Raw genomic sequence first — 22,551 nt, 5'->3', positions numbered from 1 at the left:
AAGAAATGTATGTTAATGTTAGAAGAAAGAAGGGGAAAAGAAATGTATGTTAATGTTAGAAGAAAGAAGGGGCTCACATATTTCACAAGGCAAATAAGAGGAAGATGTTTTAAAAAATGTTTGGAAGAAATCGGAAGAGGAATACAAAAAGAAAGTAACATATACAAAATTGGATAGCCAACAGAAATGGAAATTGTGTATTTACAAGAGGAGAAACCAGTTTAGAAAGAGAAACATTCGAATACGTATCTGTGAACACACATTTGAGGTCCTGGGAGGGCCTGTTCAAACATTAACAAAGGAATGGGCAATTATCCCAGATGTCTATTTTGTTTGAACCAGGGTGATTGTTTCCAGTTACCTGTTGATTGAGAGGGCACTTGCTATTTGACTTTATTGGTGCCCGAGATGTATCATGTGCGTAGCATAGACTGGTTAACACTGTCTTTTACTCTCGTTTCTTTCACTTTCTTTTTTCTTTTCTCCTCCTCCCTATCTTCTTGACTGTACATCTCTACCCCTTTCCTACATCCATTACTCCCGCATCTTTCATTCCATGTCACTGCTCCTGCCATACCCAGTCTGCCAAACTCATTTGCCTTGTTAATGCTGCTTTATGGCACCCGTCCCTCTTAAATCTATTTGTGTGTCTCTTTTTCTTTCCCATACGTCCACATCGCACCTTAAGCACCACACAAGTGCACACTTGAAACCTTTGTTTCTTTAATTTATGCTGTTTTTCTTTGGAAAAATCATTGGGACTACCTAAAATATTAGGCATGATGGTCAGAACAAGGCTAAGTTTGGCTGTATTCAGTCAGTAAGTCAATAATAATAATTTAATGTAAATAGAACCACAACAAATAAGTTGTGTTGTTTTTCCTTTCAACACTGAAATAATATATATAGTTTTGAAATTTCATAACCTGATGATGACTCGCTAGTTTTTAAGTTATTTTGTTAGTTGTTGAGAGTAATCTGCCAAGAAGCTTGCATATTTTTTATTCATTGTCAGACATTTTCTTTATAAAGGATGGTGTGAAGCAAAAGGTTCTAATACTCTGTGATGACACTTTCTGCACAAAGATGTCCCAATAGCTCTGCGAGCTGATGTTCCATTTTTTCCTTCTGCAATAGTTTTCATTTTTTTACATGTATAGCACATGAGATGTGCTCAGTTTGTATTTATTATATAGGTGGAACTGTCAGGTGTGAGGATATACTGAATATAAAAATAAGAATAAAATAATACTCTCTTTACTTTTTTAACCCTTTAGCTGCTGCCCCCGAGCTGAGCCCTTTTATGGCTGCATGCATAGTTTGCGCTTAGGCCTTCATAACTTTTTGTCCACATAAGCTATCCACACCAAGTTTGTGTCCTTTTTTGCAACATCCTAGGGATTCTAAAGGCACCCCGAGTGTGTGGGCTCACCTGGGGGAGACCAAGTAATTAGCCAAAATACAGCAAAAAATTACTTTTTTCTGAAAAATTAGAACAAAGGGCGCAGAAGAAAGCATTTGTATTTTTACCTGAAAATGGCATCACCAAAGGCTTCACGGTACTACAATCCTCAACTTCCCAGCTTTCAGGAACATACAGACTTGAATCAGAAAACCACATTTTGCAATACAATTTTGGCATTTTACTGGGACATACCCCATTTTTACTATTTTCTTGTGCTTTTAGTACCCTTCCAGTTACTGACAGAAATGGGTGTGAAACCAATGCCGAACCCTGGACAGCTAAACATTTCTAAAAAGTAGATGAAATTCTGAATTCAGCAAGAGGTCATTTCTGTAGCTCCTACAAGGTTTTCATACAGAAAACAACAGCTGAAATTAAAAAAACATTGAAATTCATGTGAAAAAAACAGCCATTTCTCTCCACGTTTTACTCTGTAACTTTTTCCTGTGATGTTAGATTTTTAAAAGCAATACACTGTTACGTCTGCTGGAATCTTCCTGTTGCAGGGATATATACGGCTTATAGGTTTATCAAGAACCCTAGGTACCCAGAGCCAATAAATGAGCTGCACCTTGCAATAGGTTTTTATTGTATACCTGGTATACAACAATTAATTTGGTGAAATATAAAGAGTGAAAAATAAGTATAAAGGAAACTTTAGAATTTCCAAAGTGGGCACAAGATAAAGTGTTGGTATTTGCACATCTCGGAATTCAAGAGTCTTTTTACTTGCATATGAATTACAGGGCATTTGTCAAATACACTTCTTCATTACACACTGTATTATATTTGAAAGGAGAAAATGTAAAAAAAGAAAATGGGCAGTAACACCTGTTCTTCTATTCTGTGTTACTCCATGTCTCCCGAGAAAAATGGTACCTCACTTGTGTGGGTAGGCCTAGTGTCCATGACAGCAAACGCCCCAAAAGTCAGCATGGAAACATCAAATTTTTACATTGAAATCTGACTTATTTTTGCAAAGTGCCTAGCTGTGGATGTTGGCCTCTAGCTCAGCCGGCACCTAGAGAAACCTAGCAAACCTATACATTTATGGAAAGTAGACACCTAGGGAAATCTAGAATGGGGTGATTTGTGGGGCTCTCACCAGCTTCTGTTACCAAGAATCCTTTGCAAACCTCAAAATCTGGCAAAAAAAGCACTGTTATCTCACATTTCGGTGATAGAAAGATCAGGAATCTAAGAGCCACAAATTTCCTTCCACCCATCATTCCCCCAAACCTCCCGATAAAAATGGTACCTCACTTGTGTGGGTAGGCCTAGTGCCCGTGACGCAAAATGCCCCAAAACACAACATGGACAGATCAAATGTTCCGAAAGAAAACTGACCTGTTTTTTGCAAAGTGCCTTGCTGTGGATTTTGGCCTCTAGCTCGGCTGGCACATAGGGAAACCTAGCAAACCTATACATTTCTGAAACCTAAACACCTAGGGGAATTCAGAATGGGGTGACTTGTGGGGCTCTCACCAGGTTCTGTTACCCAGAGACCTTTGCAAATTTTATAATTTGACAAACAAAACACTTTTCCCTCACATTTCGGTGATTGAAAGTTCAGGAATCTGTGGGCAGCCACACATTTCCCTGTACCCAGCGTTCCCCCAGGTCTCCCAATAAAAATGGTTCATCACTTGTGTGGGTAGGCCTAGTGCCCACAACAGGAAATCCCCCAAAACACAACATGGACACATCACATTTTCATAAAGAAAAGTGAACTGTTTTTTGGAAAGTGCCTAGCTGTGGATTTTGGCCTCCAGTTCAGCTGGCACATAGGAAAATCTAGCAAACCTGGAGAAATCTGAAAAGTAGATATGTAGGGAAATTCAGAATGGGGTGACATGTGGGGCTCTAACCAGGTTTTGGTACCCAGAATCCTTTGCAAACCACAAAATCTGACAAAATAAACAACACTTTTTCCTCACATTTCGGTTATAGAAAGCTGTGGAATCTGAAGGGAGCCACACATTTCCCTCTACCCAGCGTTCCCCCAGGTCTCCCAATAAAAATGGTACCTCACTTGTGTGGGTAGACCTACTGCCTGCGACAGGAAATGCCCCAGAACACAAAATGGACACATCACATTTTCCCAAAGAAAAGTGAGCTGGTTTTTGCAAAGTGCCTAGCTGTGGATTTTGGCCTCTAGCTCAGCAGGCACAGAGGAAAACCTAGCACACCTGGACAAATCCAAAAACTAGACTCCTAGGGAAATTCAGAATGGGGTGACTTGTGAGGCTTTCACTAGCTTCTGTTACCCAGAATCCTTTGCGAACCTAAACATTTGACAAACAAATACTTTTTCCTCACATTTCGGTGATGGAAAGTTCTGGAATCTGAGGGCAGCCACACATTTCCCTCTACCCAGCGTTCCCCCAGGTCTCACAATAAAAATGGTACATCACTTGTGAGGGTAGGGCTATTGCCCACAACAGGAAATCCCCCAAAACACAACATGGACACATCACATTTTCCCAAAGAAAAGTGAGCTGTTTTTTGGAAAGTGCCTAGCTGTGGATTTTGGACTCTAGTTCAGCTGGCACATAGGAAAACCTAGCAAACCTGCAGAAATCTGAAAACTAGATACGTAGGGAAATTCAGAATGGGTTGACTTGTGGGGCTCTAACCAGGTTTTGTTACACAGAATCCTTTGCAAACCTCAAACTCTGACAAAAAAAAACAACACTTTTTCCTCACATTTTGGTTATAGAAAGTTCTGGAATTTGAGAGGAGCCACACATTTCCCTCTACCCAGCGTTCCCCCAGGTCTCCCAATAAAAATGGTACCTCACTTGTGTGGGTAGACCTAGTGCCCGTGACAGGAAATGCCCCAAAACACAAAATGGACACATCACATTTTCCCAAAGAAAAGTGAGCTGTTTTTTTTAAAGTGCCTAACTGTCGATTTTGGCCTCTAGTTCAGCCGGCATATAGGAAAACCTAGCAAATCTGGACAAATCTGAAAACTAGATGCATAGGGAAATTCAGAAAGGGGTGACTTGTAGGGCTCTAACCAGGTTTTGTTACCCAGAATCCTTTGCAAACCTCAAAATCTGGAGAAAAAAACACTTTTTGCTCACATTTGGGTGATGGAAAGTTCTCGAATCTGAGGAGAGCCATAATCGTCCTTCTACCCAGCGTTACGCAGAATGCCAGAAAAAATTGTACCTCACTTGTGTGGGTAGGCCTAGTGCCCATGACAGGAAATGCCCCAAAACTCCACACGTACAGATCACATTTTCCAAAAGAAAACTGACCTGGTTTTTTGCACAATGCCTAGCTGTGGATTTTGGCCTCTAGCTCAGCCGGCACGGAGGAAAACTTAGCAACCCTGAACAAATCCAAAAACTAGGCACCTAGGGGAATTCAGAATGGGGTGACATGTGAGGCTTTCACCAGCTTCTGTTACCGAGAATCCTTTGCAAACCTCAACATTTGAAAACATACACTTTTTCCTCATATTTCTCTGATGGAAAGTTCTGGAATCTGAGGGGAGCCACAAACTTCCATCTACTCAGCGTTCCTCCAGGTCCCCCAAACAAAATGGTACCTCACTTGTATGGGTAGGCCTAGTGTCCGCAACAGGAAATGCCCCAAAACAAAACATGGACACATCACATTTTTCGAAAGAAAACTGACCTGTTTTTTGCAAAGTGCCTAGCTGTGGATTTTGGCTTCTAGCTCAGCTGGCACATAGGGAAACCTACCAAACCTATATATTTCTGAAAACTAAACACCTGGGGAATTTAGAATGGGGTGACTTGTGGGGCTCTCACCAGGTTCTGTTACCCAGAATCCTTTGCAAATCTCAAAATTTGACCAAAAAACACATTTCTCCCATATTTCGGTGATGGAAGGTTCTTGAATCTGAGGGGAGGAACACATTTCCCTCAACCCAACTTTCACCCAGGTCTCCCGATACAAATGGTACCTCACTTGTGTGTGCAGGCCTAGTGCTCGCAACAGGAAATGCCCCAAAACACAACATGGACGGTTCACATTTTCCAAAAGAAAACTGACCTGTTTTTTCCAAAGTGCCTAGCTGTAGATTTTGGGCTCTAGCTCCGCTGTGCCCTTAGGACACCTAGCAAACCTATACATTTCTGAAAACTACGTAAGTAGGAGAATTCATAATGGGGTGACTTGTGGGGCTCTCACCAGGTTTTGTTTCCCATAACCATTTGCAAACCACAAAATTTGACAAAAAATACTTTTTCTTCATATTTCGGTAATGGAAAATTCTGGATGCTGAGGGGAGCCACAAACTTTCTTCTACTCAGTGTTCTCCCAGGTCCCCCGAAAAAATGGTACCTCACTTGGGTGCGTAGGCCTAGTGTCCGCGCCAGGAAATGCCCCAAAACATATTGTGGACAGAAAACATTTTCCCAAAGAAAACTGACCTGTTTTCTGCAAAGTGCCTAGCTGTGGATTTTGGCCTCTAGCTCAGCCGGCACATAGGAAAACCTACCAAACCTGTGCATTTTTTAAAGCTAGTCACCTAGGAGAAATTAAGTATGGGGTGACTTGTGGTGCTCTCACCCGGTTCTGTTACTCAGGATCCTTTGTAAACCTCAAAATTTGTGAAAAAAGCTGTTTTTCCTCACATTTCGGTGATGGAAAGTTCTGGAATCTGAGGGAAGCAACAAATCTCCCTCTACCCAGTGTTCCCCCATGTCTCCCCAAAAAATTGGTACTTCAATTGTGTGGGTAGGTCTAGTGCCCACGACAGCAAATGCCCCAAAACACAATGTGGAAAAATCTAATTTTCTGAAAAAAAACTGACCTGTTTTTGCAAAGTGCCTAGCTGTGGATTTTGGCCACTAGCTCAGCCGGCACCTAGGGAAACCTAGCAAATCTATGCATTTCTGAAAACTAGACAGCAAGGGGAATTCAGAATGGGGTGACTTGTGGGGCTCTCATCAGGTTCTGTTACCTAGAATCGTTTGCAAACCTTAAAATTTGACATAAAAACAGTTTTTCCTCATATTTCTGTGATGGAAAGTTCTGGAATCTGAGGGGAGCCACAAACTTCCTTCTATCCAGCATTCCCCCAGGTCCCCTGAAAAAAAATGGTACTTCATTTGTGTGGGTAGGCTTAGTGCCCGCAATAGGAAAAGCCCAAAACCACAACCTGGACAGGTCACATATTCCTAAAGAAAAGTGAGCTGTTGTTTGCAAAGTGCCTAGCTGTGGATTTTGGCCTCTAGCTCAGCCGGCAGAGAGAAAAACCAAGCAAACCTGGACAAATCCGAAAACTAGACACCTATAGGATTTCAGAATGGGGTGACTTGTGAGGCTTTTACCAGCTTCTGTTACCCAGAATCCATTGCGAACCTCATAATTTGACAAACACTTTTTCCTCACATTTCAGTGATGGAAAGTTCTGGAATCTGAGGGCAGCCACACATTTCCCTCTACCCAGCATTCCCCTAGGTCTTCCAGTAAAAATGGTATATCACTTGTGTGGGTAGGCCTAGTGCCCACAACAGGAAATCCCTCAAAACACAACATGGACACATCATATTTTCCACAAGAAAAGTGAGCTGTTTTTTGGAAAGTGCCTAGCTGTGGAATTTGGCCTCTAGTTCAGCTGGCACATAGGAAAACCGAGCAAACCTGGAGAAATCTGAAAACTAGATACATAGGGAAATTCAGAATGGGGTGACTTGTGGGGCTCTATCCAGGATTTGTTACACAGAATCCTTTGCAAACCTCAAAATCTGACAAAGAAAACAACACTTTTTCCTCACATTTCGGTTATAGAAAGTTCAGGAATCTGAGGGGAGCCACACATTTCCCTCTACCTAGCGTTCCCCCAAGTCTCCCAATAAAAATGGCACCTCACTTTTGTGGGTAGAACTAGTGATCGCAACAGGAAATGCCCCAAAACCCAAAATGGACACATCACATTTTCCCTAAGAAAAGTGAGCTGGTTTTTGCAAAGTGCCTAGCTATGGATTTTGGCCTCTAGCTCAGTTGGCACAGAGGAAAACCTAGCAAACCTGGACAAATCCGAAAACTAGACATCTAGGGGAATTCAGAATTGGGTGACTTGTGAGGCTTTCACCAGCTTCGGTTACCCAGAATCCTTTGCGAACCTCAAAATTTGACAAACAAATACTTTTTCCTCACATTTCGGTGATAGAAAGTTCTGGAATCTGAGGGCAGCCACACATTTCCCTCTACCCAGCATTCCCCCAGGTCTCCCAATAAAAATGGTACATCACTTGTGAGTGTAGGTCTAGTGCCCACAACAGGAAATCCCCCAAAACACAACATGGACACATCACATTTTCCTAAAGAAAAGTGAGCGTTTTTTTGGAAACTGCCTAGCTGTGGATTTTGGACTCAAGTTCAGCTAGCACATTTGAAAACCTAGAAACCTGGAGAAATCTGAAAACTAGATACGTAGGGAAATTCTGAATGGGGTGACATGTGGGGCTCTGACCAGGTTTTGTTACCCAGAATCCTTTGTAAACCTCAAAATAAAAAAACACTTTTTCCTCACATTTCGGTTTTAGAAAGTTCTGGAATCTGAGAGGAGCCCCACATTCACCTCTACCCAGCGTTCCCCCAGGTCTCCCAATAGAAATGGGACCTCACTTGTGTGGGTAGACCTAGTGTCCGCAACAGGAAATGCCCCACAACACAAAATGGACACATCACATTTTCCCAAAGTAAAGTGAGCTGTTTTATTGGAAAGTGCCTTACTGTGGATTTTGGCCTGTAGTTCAGCCGGCACATAGGAAAACCTAGCAAATCTGGACAAATCTGAAAACTGGATATGTAGGGAAATTCATAATGGGTGACTTTTGGGGCTCAAACAGGGTTTTGTTACCCAGAATCCAATGCAAATAACAAAATCTGGCAAAAAACCCCACTTTTTTCTCACATTTCGGTTATAGAAAGTTCTGGAATCTGAGGGGAGCCACACATTTCCCTATACCCAGCATTCCCCCAGGTCTTCCAATGAAAATGTTACCTCACTTGTGTGCGTAGGCCTAGTGCCCACAACAGAAAATGCCCCAAAACACAACATGGACAGATCACATTTTCCCAAAGAAAACTGAGCTGTTTTTTGCAAAGTGACTAGCTGTGGATTTCGCCTCTAGCTCAGACGGCACCTAGAGAAACCTAGCAAAACTATACATTTCTCAAAACTAGACAGCGAGGGGAATTCAGAATGGGGTGACTTGTGGGGCTCTCACCAGGTTCTGTTACCCAAAATCCTTTACAAACCTCAAAATTTCAAAAAAAAAACATTTGTTCCTCACATTTCGATAATGGCATGTTACGTACTCTGAGGGGTGCGTCAAATTTCCCTTCACCCAGCAATTCCCCAGGTCTCCCAATAAAAATGGTAACTCACTTGTGTGGGTAGTGCCCGTGACAGGAAATGCCCCAAAACACAATGTGGACAAATCACATTTTCAGAAAGAAAACTGAGCTGTTTTTTGCAAGGTGTGGATTTTGGCCTCTTTCTCAGACCGCACATAGGGAAACCTACCAAACCTGGACAAATCTGAAAACTAGACACGTAGGGGAATCCAGTATGGGGTGACTTGTGGGGCTTTAACCAGGTTCTGTTGCTCAAAATCCTTTGCAAACCTCAAAATTTGGCAAAAAAAGCTCTATTTCCTCACATTTCGGTAATGGAAAGTTCTGGAATCTGAGGGGAGCCACAAATTTCCCTCTACCCAGCGTTCCTTCGTGTCTCCCATTAAAAATGGTATCTCACTTGTTTGGGTAAGCCTAGTGCCCGTGACAGGAAATACCCCAAAACACAATGTGGACAAATCACATTTTCTGAAAGAAAACTATCCTGTTTTTTGCAAAGTGCCTAGCTGTGGATTTTAGCCTCTAGCTCAGCGGACACCTAAGAAAACCTAGCAAATCTATACATCCTGAAAGCTAGACACCACGGGAAATTCAGAATTGGGTGACTTGTGGGGCTCTCACCAGGTTCTGTTACCAAGAATTCTTTGCAAACCTCGAAATTTGACAAAAAAAACAGTGTTTCCTCATACTTCTGTGATGGAAAGTTCTGGAATCAGAGGGGAGCCACAAACGTCCTTCTATCCAGCATTCCCCTAGATCCCCTGAAAAAAATGGTACCTCACTTGTGTGGGTAGGCCTATTTCCCCCAAGAGGAAATGCCCAAAAACACAACATGGTCAGTTCACATGTTCCAAAAGAAAACTGATCTGTTTTTTGCAAAGTGCCTTGCTGTGGATTTTGGCCTTTAGCTCAGCCGGCACCAGGGAAACCTAGTAAATATATACATTTCTCAATACTAGACACCAAGGGGAATTCAGAGTGGGGTGACTTGTGGGGATCTCACCAGGTTCTGTTACCCAGAATCCTTTGCAAACCTCAACATTTGACAAAAAAAACACTTTTTCCTCATATTTCTGTGATGGAAAGTTCAGGAATCTGAGGGAAGCCACAAACTTCCTTCTATCCAGCATTACCCCAGATCCCCTCCCAAAAAATGTACCTCACTTGTGTGGGTAGGCCTAGTGCCCACAACAGGAAACAGCCAAAACACAACATGGACAGGTCACATATTCCCAAAGAAAAGTGAGCTGTATTTTGCAAAGTGCCTAGATGTGGATTTTGGCCTTTAGCTCAGCCAGCACAGAGGAAAACCTAGCAACCCTGAACAAATCCAAAACCTACACACCTAGGGGAATTCAGAATGGGGTGAGTTGTGAGGCTTTCACCAGCTTCTGTTACCCAGAATCCTTTGCAAACTTCAACATTTTTCCTCATATTTCTGTGATGGAAAGTTCTGGAATCTGAGGGGAGCTACAAACTTCCTTCTACTCAGCGTTCTCCCAGATCCCCCGAAAAAGATGGTACCTCACTTGTGTGGGTAGGCCTCGTGCCCGCAACAGGAAATGTCCCAAAACACAACATGGACACATCATATTTTCAGAAAGAAAACTGGCCTTTTTTTTGTAGATGCCTCTCTGTGGATTTTGGCTTTTAGCTCAGCCAGCACATTGGAAAACCTAGCAAACCTGGACAATTCTGAAAAGTAGACACCTAGAGAAATTCAGAATGGAGTGACCTGTGGGGCTCTCACCATGTTCTGTTACCTAGAATCCTTTGCAAACCTAAAAATGTGGCAAAAAAACACTTTTTGCTCACATTTCGGTGATGGAAAGTTCTCTAATCTGAGGACAGCCACAAACGTCCTTATTTCCCAGTGTTACGCAGGTCGCCCGTTAAATATGGTACCTCACTTGTGTGGGTAGGCCTAGTGCCCGTGACAGGAAATGCCCCAAAACACAACATGGACAGATCATATTTTCCGAAAGAAAACTGACCTGTTTTTTGCAAAGTGCCTTGCTGTGGATTTGGCCTCTAGCTCGTCTGGCACACAGGGAAACCTACCAAACCTATATATTTCTGAAAACTAAACCCCTAGGGGAATTTAGAATAGGGTTTCTTGCGGGGCTCTCACCAGGTTCTGTTAACCAGAATCCTTTGCAAATCTCAAAATTTGACAAAAAAACACTTTTCTCTCACATTTCGGTGATGAAAAGTTATGGAATCTGAGGGGAGGAACAAATTTCCCTCTACCCAGCTTTTCCCCAGGTCTCCCGATAAAAATGATATCTCACTTGTGTGGGTAGGCCTAGTGCTCACAACAGGAAATGCCCCAAAACACAAAATGGACACATCACATTTTCACAAAGATAAGTGAGCTGTTTTTTGGAAAGTGCCTAGCTGTGGATTTTGGCCTGTAGTTCAGCCGGCACTTAGGAAAAGCTAGCAAACCTGGACAGATCTGAAAACTAAATACGTAGTGAAATTCAGAATGGGGTGACTTGTGGGGCTCTAACCAGGTTTTGTTACCCGGAATCCTTTGAAAACCTCAAAATCTAGCAAAAAAACACTTTTTCCTCACATTTCGGCTATAGAAATTTCTGGAATCTGAGAGAAGCCACAAATTTGTTTCCACCCAAAATCCCCCCACCTCATCCGGTAAAAATGGTACCTAACTTGTGTGCGTAGGCCTAGTGCCCGCGACAGGAAATGCCCCAAAACACAAAATTGACTCATCACATTTTCTGAAAGAAAACTGACCTTTTTTTGCAAAGTGCCTAGGAGTGTCTTCTGGCCTCTAGCTCAGGCGGCACCTAGGAAAACCTAGCAAAATTTGACATTTCTGAAAACTAGACTCTGAGGGAAATTCATAATGGGGTGACTTGTGGGGTTTTCACCAGGTTCGTTTACCCAGAATCCTTTGAAACCTCAACATTTGGCAAAAAAACTCTCTTTTTCCTCACATTTCAGTAATGGAATGTCCTGGAATCTGAGAGGAGCCACAAATTTCCCTGTACCGAACGATTCCCCATGTCTCTCAATAAAAATGGTACCTCCCTTGTTTGGGTAGGCCAACTGCCCACGACAGGAAATGCCCCAAAACACAGTGTAGACAAATTACATTTTCCAAAAGAAAACTGACCTGTTTTTTGCAAAGTACCTAGCTGTGGGTTTTGGCCCGTAGCTCAGCCAGCACCTAGGGAAACCTAGCAAACTTATACATTTTTAAAAACTAAACACTTAGGGGAATTCAGAATGGGGTGACTTGTGGGACTCTCACCAGGTTATGTTACTCAGAATCCTTTGCAAACCTCAAAATATGACCAAAAAAACACTTTTTCCCCACATTTCGGTGATGGAAACAAACTTCCTTCCACCCAGCGTTACCCCAGGTCTCCTGAAAAAAATGGTACCTCACTTGTGTGGGTATACCTACTGCCTGCGACAGAAAATGCCCCAGATTTCCCTGTACCCAGAATTCCCCCAGGTCTCCCAATAAAAATGGTACCTCACTTGTGTTAGTAGGCCTAGTGCCCGTAACAGAAAATGCACCAAAACACAACATGGACAGATCACATTTTCCCCAAAAAAACGGAGCGTTTGTTTGCAAAGTGCCTAGCTGTGGAATTTTGCCTGTAGCTCAGCCGGTCCATAGGACAACCTAGCAAACTTGGACAAATCTGAAAACTAGATACCTTGAGAAATTCAGAATGGGGTGACTTGTGAGATCTTACTTGGTTCTGTTACTCAGAATCCTTTGCAAACCTCAAAATTTGGCAAAAAAAGCACTTTTTCCTCACATTTCGGTGATAGAAAGTTCAGGAATCTGAGAGGAGCCACAAATGTCCTTCCACCTAGCATTCCCCCACATCTGTCGATAAAAATGGTACCTCCCTTGTGTGGGTAGGCCTAGTTCCCGCAACAGGAAATGCTCCAAAACACAACATGCACACATCACAGTTTCCCCAAGAAAACTGAGCTGTGTTTTGCAAAGTGCCTAGCTGTGGATTTTGGCCTCTAGCTCAGCCGGGACGGATAGAAACCTAGCAAACCTGTACATTTTTTAAAACTAGACACCAAGGGTAATTAGGAATGGGGTGACTTGTAGGACTCTAACCAGGTTCCATTGCCCAGAATCCTTTCCAAACTTCAAAATCTGGCAAAAAAAAACACTTTTTGCTCACATTTCGGTGATAGGATGTTCCGGAATCTGAGAGGAGCAACAAATTTCCTTCCACCCAGCATTCCCCTAGGTCTCTCAAAAACAATGGTACCTCAGTTGTGTGGGTAGGCCTAGTGCCCGCGACAGCAAATCCCTCAAACTACAACATGGACAGATCACATTTTCCCAAAGAAAAGTGAGCTGTTTTTTGCAAAGTGCCTAGCTGTGGATTATCACCTTTAGCTCAGCCTGCACATGGGAAAACCTAGCAAACTTGGACAAATCTGAAAACTAGATACCTTGGGAAATTCAGAATGGGGTGACTTGTGGGATCTCACCAGGTTTTGCTACCCAGAATCCTTTGCAAACCTCAAAATCTGGCATACAAAAAACACTTTTTCCTCACATTTTGGTGATAGAAACTTCTGGAATCTGAGAGGAACCACACATTTCTTTCCACCCAGCATTCCCCCAAGTCTCCCAATAAAAATGGTACCTCACTTGTGTGAGTAGAACTAGGGCCCGTAACAGGAAATGCCCCAAAACACAACATAGACACATCACATTTTCCGAAAGAAAACGGACCTGTTTTTTGCAAAGTGCCTAGCTGTGGATTTTGGCCTCTAGCTCAGACGGAACCTAGGGAAACCTAGCAAACCTATACATTTCTAAAGACTAGACACCTTGGGGAATTCAGAATGGGGTGACTTGTGGGGCTCTCACAGGTTTTGTTACCCAGAATCCTTTGCAAACCTCAAAATGTGACCAAAAAAACACTCTTTCCTCACATTTCGGTGATGGAAAGCTCTGGAATCTGAGGGGAGCCAAACATTTCCCTCCGCCCAGCGTTCCCCCAGGTCTCCCAATAAAAATGGTACCTCACTTGTGAGGGTAGGCCTAATGCCCGCAACAGGAAATGCCCCAAAACACAACTTGGATAGATCACATTTTTAAAAAGAGAACTGTGCTGTTTATTGCAAAGTGGCTAGCTGTGGATTTTGGCTTGTAGCTCGGCCGGCACATAGGGAAACCTACAAAACCTGTGCATTTTTAAAAACTAGACACCTAGGGGAATCCAGTATGGGGTGACTTGTGGGACTCTCACCAGGTTTTGTTACCCAGAATCCTTTGGAAACCTCCAAATTTGACCAAAAAACTATTTTTCCTCACATTTCGGTGATGAAAAGTTCTGGATTCCGAGGGGAGCCACATATTTCCCTCTACCCAGCATTTCCCCAGGTCTCCCATTAAAAATGGTACCTCACTTGTGTGGGTAGGCCTACTGTCCACGACAGAAAATGCCCAAAAACACTACATGGACACATCACATTTTCCACAAGAAAAAGGGCCAGATGTAAGAAAGTCCCAAATTGCGACTTGTAATTTGCGAGTCCCTGCGACTCGCAAATTGCAAGTCGCAATTTGGGATGCAGAAAGGTGTCTCAGACACCTTCTGTGAATCGCTATGGGGTCGCAAAGACCCACCTCATTAATATTAATGAGGTGGGTCGCAATTTGCGACCCCATAGCGACTAAGGGCACTCACGGGGATGAAGGCCTGCTGGGAACAGCAGACCTCCATGTCCGTGACTGCTTTTAAATAAAGCAGTTCTTTTTTTTTTCAAAGTGCAACCCTTTTTCCTTAAAGGAAAACGAGCTGCACTTTGAAAAATAAACCGAAACCTTTTGTTTCGGTATTTTTCAGGGCAGGTAGTGGTCCATTGGACCACTGCCTGCTCTGAAAAATTATTTTTGGGTCCAGTCACAAAGGGGAAGGGGTCCCATGGGGACCCCTTCCCGTTTGCGACTGGGTTACCATCCACTTCAAGTGGATGGTAACTGCGAGTCCATTTGCGACCGCTTTCGCGGTCGCAAATGGAATTGCATACCATTGCGACTCGCAAATAGGAAGGGAACACCCCTTCCTATTTGCGACTCGGAAATGCATTTTGCGAGTCGGTGCCGACTCGCAAAATGCATTTCTACATAGCAAAGACGCATTTGCGACTCGCAAACGGCGATTTTCCCCGTTTGCGAGTCGCAAAGTCTTTGCTACATCTGGCCGAAAGTGAGCTGTTTTTTGCAAAGTGCCTAGCTGTGGATTTTCACCTCTAGCTCAGCTGGCATATAGGAAAATCTAGCAAACCTGAACAAATCTGAAAACTAGATACCTATGGAAATTCAGAAAGGGGTGACTTGTGGGACTCTCACCAGGGTCTGTTACCCAGAATCCTTTGCAAACCTCAAAATGTGGTAAAAAATGACTTTTTCCTCACATTTTGGTGATAGGAAGTTCTGGAATATGAGAGGAGCCACACATTTCTTTCCTCCCAGCATTCCCCCAAGTCACCCAAAGAAAATGGTACCTCACTTGTGTGAGTAGAACTAGTGCCCGTAGCAGGAAATGCCCCAAAACACAACATAGACACATCACATTTTCCGAAAGAAAACTGACCTGTTTTTTGCAAAGTGGCTAGCTGTGGATTTTAGCCTCTAGCTCAGCCGGCACCTAGGGAAACCTAGAAAACTATTCATTTCTGAAAACTAGAAACCTTGGGCAATTCAAAATGGGGTGACTTGTGGGGCTCTCCCATGATTTGTTACTCAGAATCCTTTGCAAACCTCAAAATTTGTCCAAAAAAAAAAATAATTCCTCAGATTCCAGTGATGGAAATTTCTGGAATCTGAGGGGAGCCACACATTTCCTTCCACCCAGCATTCCCCCATGTCCCCCAATAAAAATGGTACCTCACTTGTGTGGGTAGGCCTAGTGCCCGCAACAGGAAATGCCCCAAAACACAATGTGGACAAATCACATTTTCCGAAAGAAAACTGAGCTGTTTTTTGCAAAGTGCCTAGCTGTGGATTTTGGCCTCTAGCTCATCCGGCACTTAGAAAAACCTACAAAACCTGTGCATTTTTAAAAACTACACACCTAGGGGAATCCATTATGGGGTGACTTGTTGGACTCTCACCAGGTTCTGTTACTCAGAATCCTTTGTAAACCTCAAAATTTGGCCAAAAAAAAATCACTTTTTCCTTATATTTTGGTGGTGGAAAGTTCTGGAATCTGAGGGGAGACACAAGCTTCTTTCTACCCACTGTTACCGCAGGTCTCCCGAAAAAAATGGTACCTCTTTTGTGTGGGTAGGCCTAGTGCCCACAACAGAAAATGCCCCAAAACACAACATGGACAGTTCACATTTTCCCAAAGAAAACTGAGCTGTTTTTTGCAAAGTGCCTAGCTGTGGATTTTGGCCTCTAGCTCTTCCGGCACATAGAAAAACCTAGCAAACCTGGACAAACCTGAAAACTAGATACCTTGGGAAATTCAGAATGGAGTGACTTGTGGGATCTCACCAGGTTCTGTTCCCCAGAATCCTTTGCAAACCTCACAATTTGGCAAAAAAGCACTTTTTCCTCACATTTCGCTGATAGAAAGTTCAGGAATCTGAGAGGAGGACAAATTTCCTTCCACTCAGCATTCCCCCACATCTGTCGATAATTATGGTATCTCACTTGTGTGGGTAGGCTTAGTGCCCGCGACAGGAAATGCCCCAAAACACAACATGGACACATCACATTTTCCCCAAGAAAACTGAGCTGTGTTTTGCAAAGTGCCTAGCTGTGGATTTTGGCCTCTAGCTCACACGGGACCGATGAAAACCTAGCAAACCTATACATTTTTTAAAACTAGACACTGAGGGTAATTAGGAATGCGGTGACTTGTAGGACTCTAACCATGTTCTGTTACCCAGAAGCCTTTGCAAACTTCAAAATCTGGCAATAAAACACTTTTTCCTCACATTTTCGTGATAGAAAGTTCTGGAATCTTAGAGGAGCCACACATTTCCTTCCACCCAGCATTCCCTCAGGTCTCCCAAAAAAATGGTACCTCACTTGTGCGGGTAGGCCTAGTGCCCACTACAGGAAATGCCCCAAAACACTACATGGACACATCACATTTTCCCAAAGAAAAAGTGAGCTGTTTTTTGCAAAGTGTCTAGCTGTGGATTTTCACCTCTAGCTTAGCCGGGACCTAGGAAAACCTAGCAAACCTATTCATTTTTTAAAACTACACACCAAGGCAAATTCAGAATGGTGTGACTTGTGGGACTCTAGCAAGGTTCTGTTACGCAGAATCCTTTGCAAACCTCAAAATCGGGCAAAAAAATACTTTTTGTTCATATTTAGGTGATATACAGTTCTGGAATCTGAGAGGAGCCAAAAATGTCCTTACACTACAGCATTCCCCCAAGTCTCCAGATAAAAATGGTACCTCACTTGTGTGGGTAGGCCTAGTGCCCACAACAGGAAACGCCCCAAGAAGCAACATGGACACATCGTATTTTTACTTTGAAATCTGATGTGTTTTTTGCAAAGTGCCTAGCTGTGGATTTTAGCCTCTAGCTCAGCTTGGACCTAGGGAAACCTAGAACAACTATGAATGTTTGAAAGCTAGACACCTAGGGGAATTCAGAATGGAGTGACTTGTGGGGCTCTAACCAGGTTTTGTTACCCAGAATCCTTTGCAAACCTCAAAATCTTGCATAAAAAAATACATTTTCCTCACATTGTGGTGATAGAAAGTTCTGGAATCTGAGAGGAGCCACACATTTCTTTCTACCCAGCATTCCCCCAAGTCTCCCAATAAAAATGGTACCTCACTTCTGTGAGTAGAACTAGTGCCCGTAACAGGAAACGCCCCAAAACACAACATAGACACATCACATTTTCCGAAAGAAAACTGAAATGTTTTTTGCAAAGTGCCTAGCTGTGGATTTTCGCCTCTTCCTTCTCCGGCACCAAGGGAAACCTAGCAAACCTATTCATTTCTGAAAACTAGACACCTCTGGCAATTTAGAATGGGGTGACTTGTGGGGCTCTCACATGTTTTGTTACCCAGAATCCTTTGCAAACCTCAAAATGTGACCAAAAAAAAAAAATGTCCTCACATTTCGGTGATAGAAAGTTCTGGAATCTGAGGGAAGCAACACATTTCCCTCCACCCAGTATTCCCCCAGGTCTCCCAATAGAAATGGTCCCTCACTTGTGTGGGTAGGCCTAGTGCCCGCAACAGGAAATGCCCCAAAACACAATGTGGACAAATCACATTTTCCGAAAGAAAACTGAGCTGTTTTTGCAAAGTGGCTAGCTGTGGATTTTGGCCTCTAGCTCGGCCGGCACATAGGGAAACCTACCAAACCTGTACATTTTTTAAATCTAGACACCTAGGGGAATCCAGTATGGGGTGACTTGTAGGACTCTCACCAGGTTCTGTTACTCAGAATCCTTTGCAAACCTCAACATTTGGCAAACAAAAATACTTTCTCCTCACATTTCGGTGATGGAAAGTTCTGGAATCTGAGGGGAGACACAAACTTCCTTCTACCCAGCGTTACCCCAGGTCTCCTGAAAGAAATGGCTCCTCACTTGTGTGGGTAGGCCTAGTGCCCGCGACAGGAAATGCCCTAAAACACACTATGGACAGATCACATTTTCTCAAAGAAAAGTGAGCTGTTTTTTGCAAAGTGCCTAGCTGTGGATTTTCGCCTCTAGCACAGCCCGCACATAGGAAAACCTAGCAAACCTGGACAAATCTGGCCAAATCTGAAAACTAGATACCTAGGGGAATTCAGAATGGGGTGACTTGTGGGACTCTTAACAGGTTATCTTACCCAGAATCCTTTGCAAACCTCAAAATCTGGGAAAAAAATACCTTTTCCCAACATTTCGGTGATGGAAAGTTCTGGAATCTGAAGTGAGCCACAAACTTCCCCTAACCCAGTGTTCCCCTACGTCTCCCGATAAAAATTGCATCTCACTTGTGTGGGTAAGCCTAGTGCCCGTGACAGGAAATGCCCCAAGACATAACATGGACACATCACATTTTTCCAAAGAAAAGTGAGCTGTTTTTTGCAAAGTGCCTAGCTGTGGATTTGGCCTCTTTGTCAGCCGGCACATAGGAAAACCAAGCAAACCTGGACAAATTTGAAAACCAGACACCTTGGGGAATTCAGAATGGGGTGACTTGTGGGGCTCTCACCCGGTTTTGTTACCCAGAATCCTTTGGAAACCTCAAAGTTTGACCAAAAAAACACTTTTTCTTCACATTTCGGTGATGGAATGTTCTGGAATCTGAGGGGAGCCACACATTTCCCTCTACCCAGCATTTCCCCAGCTCTCCCAATAAAATTGGTACCTCACTTGTGTGGGTAGGCCTAGTGCCCACGACAGAAAATGCCCCAAAACACAACATGGATAGATCACATTTTCCCAAAGAAAACTGAGCTGTTTTTTGCCAAGTGCCTAGCTGTGGATTTTCGCCTCCAGCTCAGCCGGTACATAGGAAAACCTACCAAACCTGTGCATTTTTAAAAACTAGACAACTAAGGGAATCCAGTATGGCGTGACTTGTGGGACTCTCACCAGGTTCTGTTACTCAAAATTCTTTGCAAACCTCAAAGTTTGGCACACAAACCACTTTTTCCTCACATTTCGGTGATGGAAAGTTCTGGAATCTGAGGGGAGACACAAACTTCCTTCTACCCAGCGTTACCCCTGGTCTCCTGAAAAAAATGGTACCTCAATTGTGTGGGTAGGCCTAGTGCCCACGACAGGAAATGCAGCAAAACACAACATGGACAGATCACATTTTCCCAAAGAAAAGTGAGCTTTTTTTTTGCAAAGTGCCTATCTGTGGATTTTCACCTCTAGCTCAGCCCGCACATAGGAAAACCTAACAAACCTGGACAAATCTGAACAAATCTGAAAACTAGATACCTAGGGGAATTCATAATGGGGTGACTTGTGGGACTCTCTACAGGTTCTCTTACCCAGAATCCTTTGCAAACCTCAAAATTTGGCAAAAAAACACTTTTTCCCAACATTTCGGTGATGGAAAGTTCTGGAATCTGAAGTGAGCCACAAACTTCCCTTAACCCAGTGTTCCCCCAGTTCTCCAGATATAAATGGCATCTCACTTGTGTGTGTAAGCTTAGTTCCCCTGACAGGAAATGCCCCAAAACACAACATTGGCACATCATATTTTCCCAAAGAAAAGTGAGCTGTTTTTTGCAAAGTGCCTAGCTGTGGTTTTGGCCTCTTTGTCAGCCGGCACATAGGAAAATCAAGCAAACCTGGACAAATCTGAAAACTAGACACCTTGGGGAATTCAGAATGGGGTGACTTGTGGGGCTCTCACCCGGTTTTGTTACCTAGAATCCTTTTGGAAACCTCAATATTTGACCAAAAAAAACACTTTTTCGGCACATTTCGGTGATGGAAAGTTCTGGAATCTGAGGGGAGCCACACATTGCCCTCTACTCAGCATTCTCCCAGGTCTCCCAATACAAATGGTACCTCACTTGTGTGGGTAGGCCTAGTGCTCGTGAAAGGAAATGCCCCAAAACACAACATAGACATATCACATTTTCCCAAAGAAAAGTGAGCTGTTTTTTCCAAAGTGCCTAGCTGTGTATTTGGCCTCTTTCTCAGCCGGCACATAGAAAAACCAAGCAAACCTTTACAAATCAGAAAACTAGACACCTAGGGGATTTCAGAATGTGGTGACTTGTGGGGCTCTCACCAGATTCTGTTTCTCAGAATCCTTTGCAAACCTTAAAAATTTGTCAAGAAAACCTTTTTTCCTCACATTTCAGTGATGGAAGTCCTGGAATCCTAGGGGACCCACAATCTTACCTCTACCCAGCGTTCCCCCAGGTTTCCCTATAAAAATAGTACCTTACTTTTGTGGGTAGGCCTAGTGCCCGTGACAGTTATGGATCACACAAGTGTCAATGGTAGTACTTGCATGAGGGCTACTCTTAAACCTGGAATGATCCATTCCTGATGCAGGCACTAGGCACAGGCACATGAGTGGGCTTGTATTTTTATCAGGACAAGTGGAGAAACACTGGGTGGTAGGAATTTTGTGGATCCCTGCACATTCCTGTAGTTTCTGTGATAAAAAAGCAAGGAAAAATTCAGTTTTTAATCAAAGTTTCACATTTGCAGGGTTTTCTGGGTTAGAAAACTTTGTGAAATCCAAACATGCCATACTTCATTGGACTGCATTGGGTGTCTACTTTTCAGAAATGTCTGGGTTTAGTAGGTTTCCCAATATGGCCACCGAGCGCAGGACCAAATACTCGGGTGACTGTCTCACAAAACAAGGCTATTTTGTGGTACGTAAATTCGATGTCTCCACAATCTATTTTGGGTACTTCCCTGTTGTGGTCACTTGCCCACTCACTAAACTGAAGCAATTTCTTTCTCTGGAGACTTAGTGGAACGCTGGGTGGTAGAAAATGTGTGGCTGCCTGCAGATTCCATGACTTCTGCTCACTGAAATGCAAGGCAAAAGTGCTTTTAAGCAAATTTTGTGTTTTAATGGGGATTCTGGGTGAAGGAAAACTGGTGAGAGCCACACAAATCCTGCTCCCTTGGACTCCCCTGTTACTAGTATGTTAAAGTTAATCCACCACTCACACTGGTTGGTTTTAGCACCTCTAGAAACTATTGTTTCAAAGCATGAATACTTATCAAAGTATCTGAATATTGAAACCATGCCTTCCGAAGTTGGGCCATAAAGCCACGTCCAGGTAGCAACCTCTTTATGGTCCATTCACACACCATTCATGCACAACAAACAACTCTTTCATTACGCCGGCCAGGGGAACAATCTAACCAATCACTGCACTCACATTAACTTACTGCTGCCAGACAAGGGCCCATCACATTCATACACCATAGGATGGAATAAGTTTGACTACATTTCACCACATGTCAAATAACCGCCTCCTTCTTTCTGGACATTACCAAAGGCATATGTAACAAACCTTCACTAGTGACTCCCATGACAGCCACCAGAGGCTCAGGAAGACATGTTTTTCATGTGCCTTTAGCACACTCACTGTGCTAAATACAACTCCTTTGAGTTTGTGGATGCAAGTTGGGGGTGTCCCAGTATGCCGTACAAGTGATTCCTCAAACTGAGTGAGCATATCTACCTTTGAAACTAAGGGAGACATGCTGGGGAATTCTCGCGATGTTGCCTAAAGAAAGCGTCATAGGCTATTAAAAAGGGTAGTGTTGCGCACATAGGGGAGTCCGTGATAACATAGCATATGTCCCAGCCAACATTATGTGCAGTGTTCTGACTGTAATTTACTTATCATATAGAAAATTGAACATCTAACAAGTTCTGATGGAGGGTGAAAAAGGAAAAGCAGGTCAAACACTGACCCATATGTGTCATTGTCCTTTAGTGCTGGGATGGCACCAATGGGTTTTAATCCATAGGTGTAGATGATGTACATCTGTACTAACTTTACTATCTACCTTCTACTTGTGTAATCTCCCTGTGAAGGCACACTTACCATAAGCTTTCCTTACCAATTCATGTCTCTGTCCTCATCAGAGTCCTGACTAATCAAGTATAATTGCTAAGTGAACCTATACTAGTTTGTGGATGCAAGTTGGGGGTTGTCCGAGTATGCCTTGGGTGGCATAATCCTCGAACTGAGCATATCTACTGTTGAAACTAAGGCAGACATGCTGGTGAAGAAATCCTAAGGTC

This window comes from Pleurodeles waltl, chromosome 1_2 (genome assembly GCF_031143425.1).
Source record: "Pleurodeles waltl isolate 20211129_DDA chromosome 1_2, aPleWal1.hap1.20221129, whole genome shotgun sequence".
Classification (NCBI taxonomy): Eukaryota; Metazoa; Chordata; class Amphibia; order Caudata; family Salamandridae; genus Pleurodeles; species Pleurodeles waltl.
This window is presented reverse-complemented; position numbering follows the sequence as displayed.